We start from the raw sequence: 8828 nt of genomic DNA, 5'->3' as shown, positions 1-8828 counted from the left end.
AAAAAAAAAAAAAAAAAAAAAGCAAACAAGAAAGAAGTCTTTCCCCATGTTACCCCTCCTTCCCTGGCCCTGGCCACCGCTCTCCCGACCTGGGCAGCAGCCAGGCTCTAAATCTGATAAAATCAGGTCACAGCCCCTCACTCATGTCCTTAGAATATTCAGCGGATCTGTCCTTTGAGAACAAAGTTCAAATTCCTTACAGCAGTCTGCAAGGCCCTGCGTGCCCCGCCCTGGTGACCTTGCCATGCCCGCCACAGTCCCTGCCGCAGGGCTGCTCTGGCCCCTCCTGCGCCCCTCTCTCCTTCTCCCATCACAGGCCATGGCAGGGGCTGTGCCCAGGGCTGGAGGGCTTCTTGCTCAGTGAAGGCACACGCATACCTCAGCTCAGCCGCCACATCCTCAGGGAAACACCCCGCACCCCGCCCCCAGCCACTCCCACCAGATCACCCCGCGCTGGAATGCTCTTCCACCCCCCAGGTCTGGGGAGCTAAACATCCAGCAGCGTTGTCTCATGGGATCCTTAATGAATCCCCGTCCACCACTCTATCAGGAACATCCCGCCAGGAGGGGTACTTCCTGGTTTGGGCCACTTCCGTTTGCATTTCATTCATTTGCTGAATGAAGGAGTGAAGGGCCCTTGCCGTCCAGTCTTACAAACTCCTATGCATCCTGCAAGGCCCTACCTGGTGCTTTTCAAACGGCAGATGGTGACCAGTGTGTAGATTGAAAAGCCATTTAGGGAGTGTGGTATGTACACACGATGGAATATTCCTCAGCCGTAAAAAGAAATGAAATTCTGGGCAGGCACAGTTGGCTTATGCCTGTAATCCCAGCACTTTGGGAGGCTGAGGCAAGAGGATAGCTTAAGCCCAGAGGTTCGAGGCCAGCCTGGGCAACAGAGAGAGACCCTGTCTCTACAAAAAATATATATATATGTATATATATAATTATTGCATTTGTGAAAAGTATATTTCCAACTTTGAATCAAGGCCCATTATTATTATTATTATTATTTTCAGATGGAGTCTCACTCTTGTTGCTCAGGCCGGAGTGCCCTGGTGTGATCTTGGCTCACTGCAACCTCTGCCACCTGTGCTCCAGTGATTCTCCTGCCTCAGCCCCCCAAGTAGCTGGGATTATAGGTGTCCGCCACCACGCCCGGCTAATTTTTGTATTTTTCGTAGAGATGGGGTTTCACCATGTTGGCCAGGCTGGCCTTGAATGGAATTGACGAGGCCCCGCCCCTCCCGGAGATGGTCCTCTCAAGAGCGGATTGCGACATTTCTTACATCATGCTTTTCCTCTCTCCCTGCTTTCATTGTTTCTCTTTCTCTCTTTCTTTCTTCCTCCTTTCCCTCCTTCCTTCCTCCTTCCTTCCTTTCTTCCTTTTTCTTTCTCCTCTTTTCCTTCCCTTCTCCCCTTCCTTCTTCCCCCCGCTCTTTCCATCCTTTCTTTCCTTTTTCATCCCTCTTCCTTCCTCCCTCCCTTCTTCCCCACCTTCCTCCCTCCTTTTTTCCCTTCTTTCTTTCTTCCTTTTCTCTTTTTCCCTCTTTTCCTTCCCTTCCTTCCCTCCCTTCCTTTCCTCTCTTTCTTCGTTCTTCCTTCCTGCTCCTCCTTCTCTTCCTTCCTCCCTCCCTTCTTCCCCACCTTCCTCCCTCCTTTTTTCCCTTCTTTCTTTCTTCCTTTTCTCTTTTTCCCTCTTTTCCTTCCCTTCCTTCCCTCCCTTCCTTTCCTCTCTTTCTTCGTTCTTCCTTCCTGCTCCTCCTTCTCTTCCTTCCTCCCTCCCTCCCTCCTTCCTTCTTTCCCCTAAGCCACCCTCTTTCCATCAGTCTCGACGCTATGTGGCATAGAAAAAAATCATCCTTCAGCAGTTGAACCAGGATGGGTAGTGACCCCTCCTCAGGCTGCCCCAGGAACTAACAAAGTACCACCTGCCTGCTGGCTGAAAACAACAAAAAAGTATTTTCTCACAGTCCTGGAGGCCAGACTTCTGCAGTCGAGGTGGGAGCAGAGCCTGGTTCTCCGCGGGGCTCTAGTGCAGAGTTTTTCCTCACCTCTTCCAGCTTCTGGAGGCTCCCAGCAACCTCTGACTTTCCTGGGCCTGCAGAGGCGTCCTCCCAATCCCTGCCTTTGTTTTCATGTGGTGTCCTCCTGTGTGTCCCTGAATCCAAATCTTCTATCTAGTTCCAAACATTTTAATCACCCCAAAAGGAAACCCCACACCCATTAAGCAGTCACTCCCCATTCGCTCCTCCCCCAGCCCCTGGCAACCACCAATCCACTTTCTGTCTCTGTGGAGTTGCCTATTCTAGACACTTCTTATAAAAGGAATCACATACTATGTGGCCTTTTGTGGCTGGCTGCTTCCACTTAGCAGAATGTTTCTCAGGTCTGTCCATGTTCAGTGTGTCTCAGCACTTCATTCCTTTTTATGGCTGAGTAATATTCCATTATATGGATATACCACATCCTGTTTTTCCACATCAGTGGACATTTGGGTAGTTTCTACCTTTTGCCTATTGTGAATAATGCTGCTGTGGAGCTGCATTTAATTTTTTTTTTTCTTTTGAGACAGAGTCTCTCTCTGTCACCCAGGCTGGAGTGCAGTGGAGCTATCTCAGTTCACTGCAATCTCCGCCTCCAAGATTCAAGTAGTTTTCTGCCTCAGCCTCCTGAATAGCTGGGATTACAGGTGCCTGCCACTACACCTGGCTAATTTTTGTATTTTTAGTAGAGACGGGGTTTCACCATCTTGGCCGGGCTGGTCTTGAACTCCTGACTTCGTGATCCACTAGTTCGGCCTCCCAAAGTGCTGGGATTACAGGCGTGAGCCACCACGCCCAGTGCATCTTTTTTCTTTTTTTGAGCACGTGCTATGTGCTAGTCATGACCCTGGGCATTGAGAAAACAACAGGGAAAAAGCTAGAACCCTGGTCATCCTTCTGAGCCCTGGGTCTGTGTGACAAGGCATGAGTGAGCCAGGTGGATTGCACAGTGTGCGACCGCTGAACAGCCCCTCTATCCGTTCTCATCAAACTCGCCTCAACCAGTACTGGATGAACGAATGAGTGAATGAATGAATGAACCAATGTCTTCACTTTACTCATTACTGGGTCCCCAGTGCCTGCAGAGGGGTGACACATGGTAGATACTTAGCATATGTCTGCAGAGCAATTGGACCTAAAACCCAGCATCTGGTCCCACAGAGGAGTTCAGGGATAACATTTAGATCCAAGTTCAAATCCCAGCAGTGCCACTCATGTGACTCAGTCCATCCCCTGCTCCCTGCTCTGCGTGGGGAAACTGAGGACGGCGCTGGTGCCCTCTCCACAGCCTGCTGTGATGAGATCACCAACACGCGGAAATATCAGGGAAGGGGGGCTGCCGGCCTCAGGGCCTGCAGAGTTAAGCCTCCCCTACCACCCCACCACCACCCCATGTCACGTGGCTGGTGGCCCTTCCCGCCACGACAAAAGGCCCGATTTAATCCAGCCCGCCATCACCACTGTCGCCACTGGGACACAATGCGGCAGGTTTGTGGCCAGCGTCTGACGATCAGGTTTCAGGTAACATCCCTGCCAGGCTGCCCCGGCCCGGCAGACAAAGACCTCTTTGTTGCAAATATGTTTTTTAAATCCCTGAAGATATTAGCAGTTCAGGGGAACTCACACTGTGAAACAGTTCAGAAATTGTTGAAGGAACATGTTTCAAACTGGGGGGTGATCATTTAAATGGAATCTGCCCTCCTGCTTTCTTATCGAGAGCAAGATTCCTCAGGGCCAGCTTGGGCCCCGGGACCTGGGAGGGGGAGTTTCCAAGGCCACACAGCCCTAAGAGTCGTCATAACGATGCCAGCAGCCATTTCTGGAGTTCGCGAGGATGGGCACCGACCCGCTTGTGCGTTTGTGCATGTGACCGCCAAACCTCAGCATTTAGATTCAGATGGGCAGTCCCATTCTGCAGATGGAAAATCTGAGGTTTAGGGAGGAGCTGGCCTTGAAGCAGGTTTGTTGGATCCTCCACACTGCCCCCTGTGTGCCTTCTTCATGCTGGTGAGGGCCATGGCATGGAACACATCCTCACCTCTGAATTCCATCCCATCAGGCACCCAGGAAGGGCATCCGACGGCCACCCAGTCCCATCACACCCTGTTCCTTCAAGATCACACAAGAGCACCTCCACCAACACATCTCTCCACCCACTTCTCTGTCACCTGGGCTGAGGACAGGGGCCACAGTTACGGCTCACTGCAGCCTCAGCTTTCCGAGGCTCAAATGATCTTCCCACCTCAGCCTCTCGAGTAGCTGGGACTACAGGCACCCACCAACACACCCGGCTAATTTCTGTATTTTTTGTAGAGTTTCACCAGCTTCAACAGGGTTTCACCACGTTACCCAGGCACATCCACTGACTATGCTCACCTCCTCTGAGCAACTCTGTTATTCCCAGACTGTGCCATAAACTTGAGGTTTTAATAAATGACATGTCATTTAATAAATGACAGCTCTTCAGAGCTGTGTGGGGGCCTAGCCTAGGCATGTATTTCTGTCCCCCTGAGAACCAGGAGACCACCATGTCAATGAACTCAGGTGCAAGTCAGAAATGCCAGCTCTATCTTAATTTTCACAAACTGTAACCAAGGGCAAGTTCAAAGTTAATTCGGGTTTATTAATAAGTTAAACTTAGAATTACCCATAGGCCCCAGCAATTCCATTCCTAGATATAAACCCAAGAGAAATAAACACAGGTCTTCAAACAACATTTGAGCACACGTGTTTATAGCAGCATTATTCATAACACCCAAAAGGTGGACACGATCTAAATGTCCATCAGCTATGAATGAATGAACGAAATATGATTCCTGCATCTATGCAACAGAATATTATTCAGCCATAAAAAGGAATGAAGTCCTGGGCCGGGCACGGTGGCTCACGCCTGTAATCCCAGCACTTTGGGAGGTTGAGGCAGGTAGATCACGAGGTCAAAAGTATGAGACCAACCTCGCCAACAAAGTGAAACCCCGTCTCTACTAGAAATACCAAAAATTAGCTGGGCGTGGTGGCGGTCGCCTATAATCCCAGCTACCTGGGAGGCTGAGGCAGGAGGATTGCTTGAACCCAGGAGGCGGAGGTTGCAGTGAGCTGAGATCACGCCACTGCACTCCAGCCTGGTGACAGAGTGAGACTTCGTCTCAAAAACAAACAAACAAAAATAAATAAAAAACAAAAAAACAAAAATTAGCCAGGCATGATGGCACACATGCCTGTAGTCCCAGCTACTCTGGAGGCTGAGGCAGGAGGATTGCTTGAACCCAGGAGGCGGAGGTTGCAGTGAGCTGAGATCACGCCACTGCACTCCAGCCTGGTGACAGAGTGAGACTTCGTCTCAAAAACAAACAAACAAAAATAAATAAAAAACAAAAAAACAAAAATTAGCCAGGCATGATGGCACACATGCCTGTAGTCCCAGCTACTCTGGAGGCTGAGGCAGGAGGATGGCTTGAGCCTGGGAGACGGAGGTTACAGTGAGCTGAGATCGTGCCACTGCACACCAGCCTAGGTGACAAAACGAGACTCTGCCTAAAATAAAATAAAATGGTTAAAATGATAATTTAATGTTATGTACAATTTTTAAAAACTGCATGTCACTCCCCTTTCAGGCAAGAGGTGGTGTGGGATAGGAAAGACCATCAGAAGACACAGGTCCCCCAGCTGAGCTCTGCCCACCGTGCTGGGCACCCTCGGGCAGGTCAGCTCACCTCTCTGAACAGTATTGTCCTCTGTGCCCTGGCACGATGGCACTTGGCCCTGCAGACCTCACAGGCTCAGGGAAGGCTCATGCAGGGGAGGCCACAGGGCACACCATAGAATGCTACAAAGCTAGAATCATGTAAAGGAATAGCGCCATGATCATGAGAGCGTTCAGGAATACAGCATGATATCATTTTGGGTATTTGTCCCCACTCGAATCTCATGTTGAACTGTAATCCTCAGTGTCGGAGGTGGGGCCTGGTGGGAGGTGTTTGGGTGATAGGGGAGGATCCCTCATGGCTTGGTGCTGTTCTCGCGATTCCGAGTGAGTTCTCTTGAGATCTGGTTGTTGTAAAGCGCAGCACCTCCCCCAGCCTCACCCTCTTGCTCCTGTTCTCATCCGGTGATGGAGGGGCAAGCTCCCGCTTGGCCTTCTACCGTGATTGGAAGCTTCCAGAGACTCCCCCGAAGCAGATGCTGGAGCTATCTGTGTTTCCTATGTAACCTGTATAACTGTGAGCTAATTAAACTATTTTCTTGTAAATTACTTGGTCTCAGGTATTTCCTTTTTTCTTTCCTTTTTTTTTTTTTTTTTTTTCAGATAAGGTCTCAATCTTTCACCCAGGCTGGAATGCAGTGGCACCATCTCAGCTCACTGCAACCTCCTTCTCCCAGGCTCAGGTGATCCTCCCACCTCAGCCCCCCGAGCAGCTGGGACTACAGGGGTGCACCACCACACCAGCTAATTTTTGTATGTTTTCGTACGGACGGGATTTCGCCATGTTTCCCAGGCTGGTCTCAAACTCCTGACCTCAAGCAATCTGCTCACCTTGGCCTCTCAAAGTGCTGGGATGACAGGTGTGAGCCACCGCACCCAGCCAGGCATTTCTTTCTAGCAATGCAAGAATGGTTTAACTCAGAAACCCTGGGCTCCATCCTGACAGCTAAACATCCCTTACCTTGGCCAAGATTTTCTCCCTTTTCCAGGGGGCCCTATCCCGTGTTGTCTCAGAAAATCCCTGAAAAGAAGGCAGGCCAGGGACGAGCAGAGGTTCTCCTCCCAGGGTGACCTGCCAATGTGTCTTTCCTGGCTGGCTTTCCAGAGGACGCCCCCTGGGTGTGCACATGGAGGGCCGCAGGGAGACTTCAGATGTCTACGGGTGCTGGGGAACCTGGACCTACCTCATTGCCAGTGTGTCTTGGTAAGAGAGGGCAGGAAGCAGCAGTAGGCACACCAGCCTTGGCGCCCCCTGCTGGCAGTCTGCTGCACAGGTCATGTTCTTACCTCCAGGCCTTTGCACATGCTGTTCCCTCTGCCTGGAACTGTCTTCCACTGTATTAGTTTCCTATGACTGCTGTAACAAATTTCCACAAACGTATAAGGTTTAAAACAACACTGATTTATTTACTTATTTGTTTTTATGTATTAATTTGTGTTAAAACAGAGTCTCCCTCTGCCACCCAGGCTGGAGTACAGCAGTGTGATCTTGGCTCACTGTAGCCTCCGCCTCCCGGGTTCAAGCAATTCTCCTGCCTCAGCCTCCCGAGTAACTGGGACTACAGGCACGTGCCACCATGCCTGGCTAATTTTTTGTCTTTTTAGCAGAGACAGCGTTTCACTGTGTCAGTCAAGATGCCCTCGATCTCCCGACCTCATGATCCACCCGCCTCAGGCTCCCAAAGTGCTGGGATTACAGGCGTGAGCCACTTCACCCGGCCCAAACAACACCAATTTAAACTTGATGGTTCTGGAGGTCAGAAGTCAGTCATAGGTCTTCCTGGGCTAAAGTCGAGGTGCCAGGGCTGTGCTGCTTTCCGGAGACTCCGGGGGGCATCTGTCCTCTTGCCTCTGCCAGGTCCTGGAGGTTACTGCATTCCTTGGCTCCTGGCATTCTCCTTCCATCTTCAAAGCCACAGCGTCGCCTCTCTCAGTCACCTTTCCATGGTCACACCTCCCCCTGAGCACGGTCAGGAGGAGCTCACTGCTTTTACGGTGGCTCGATTGGACCCACCCAGATAATCCAGGATAGTCTCCCCACCTCAGGACTCCTTACCCCTAATCTCATCTGCAAAGTCCCTTTTGCCCTGTAAGGTAACATCGTCACAGGTCCTGGGGACAAGAAGGTGGCTATCTGTGGGGCTATTATCCTGTCTACCACAACCACTTCCTCTCACCTTGACTAACTGCCTACTTGTTCAGTGATTCAATGCATTCGTTTTGGTTGCCTACAACGTCTCAATGCTGTGCAACCACAGCGACCAGGATAAATGCAGCCTCTGCCATCATGAACCTCATAGGCTGGTAGCTCTTGGTGTAGATCACCACCTCCAAGAAGCCTTCCCTGACTGCTCCCTCAACCCCCCCCAGCTGCTCCATTGCAGCACTGTCACTTTGCGAGTTCTCTGGCCTATCTCCCCAGCCGAACACCTCAAGGACCAGGAGTGCGTCTCATTCACCTCCACGTTGCCAGAGGACCTTACCTAGCAGAGTGAGTACTTGGGACACATCGATCGAATGGGCGAATGTGGGTTCCATCTCCGCTCCACCGAGCTGTGCGACCTCGGGCAATCCCATTCCCTCTCAGAGCCATTTCACCAGCTCTACAGTGGGTATGCATGGCAGCACCTAGCTTCAGAGGTTATCGTAAGGATTAAATCAGACCAGGTTCATCATGTACATAGTAGGTGTTCAGCCAAATGGCAGCTCCTTTCTCTCTTTGAACTGCTTCATGGACGCAGGCTCTGAGTTAAGTGTTCGCAATTATTGACCTGGGCCCAACACTGAAATTATCCCAGGCCTCAGATTTCTCCGTCAGAGAACAGTTTATAGGAGCATTCATCACAGTGTGGCTGCAGGTGCCGGCCTCTCGAACAGAACCCTCCCCACCCCCAAAACACCAAACGCCACCTTTTGGAGAACTGGCTAGAAGTATGGAAGCTGGGCCAGGCGCTGTGGCGCACTCTGGTAATCCCAGCACTTTGGGAGGCTGAGGAAGGCAGATCACAAGGTCAAGAGATCGAGACCAGCCTAGCCAATATGGTGAAACCCCATCTCTACTAAAAATACAAAAATTAGGC

At 50.8% G+C, this 8828-nt stretch overlaps 1 long non-coding RNA gene across 1 annotated transcript in view; it reads left to right on the top strand.

Moving 5' to 3' along the window:
- The first annotated feature begins 8162 nt into the window (after window positions 1–8162).
- LOC119466872 overlaps window positions 8163–8828 on the top strand; it is a 14133-nt gene continuing 13467 nt past the window's right edge. Inside the window, exon 1 of the long non-coding RNA XR_005195375.1 lies at window positions 8163–8239. This is a non-coding gene — a long non-coding RNA (uncharacterized LOC119466872). The remainder of the gene's footprint in view (window positions 8240–8828) is intronic.

This window comes from Cebus imitator, unplaced genomic scaffold (genome assembly GCF_001604975.1).
Source record: "Cebus imitator isolate Cc_AM_T3 unplaced genomic scaffold, Cebus_imitator-1.0 Scaffold237, whole genome shotgun sequence".
Lineage (NCBI taxonomy): Eukaryota > Metazoa > Chordata > Mammalia > Primates > Cebidae > Cebus > Cebus imitator.
Note: the sequence above shows the minus strand (reverse complement) of the source record. Positions and strands in the feature narration are given on the sequence as shown.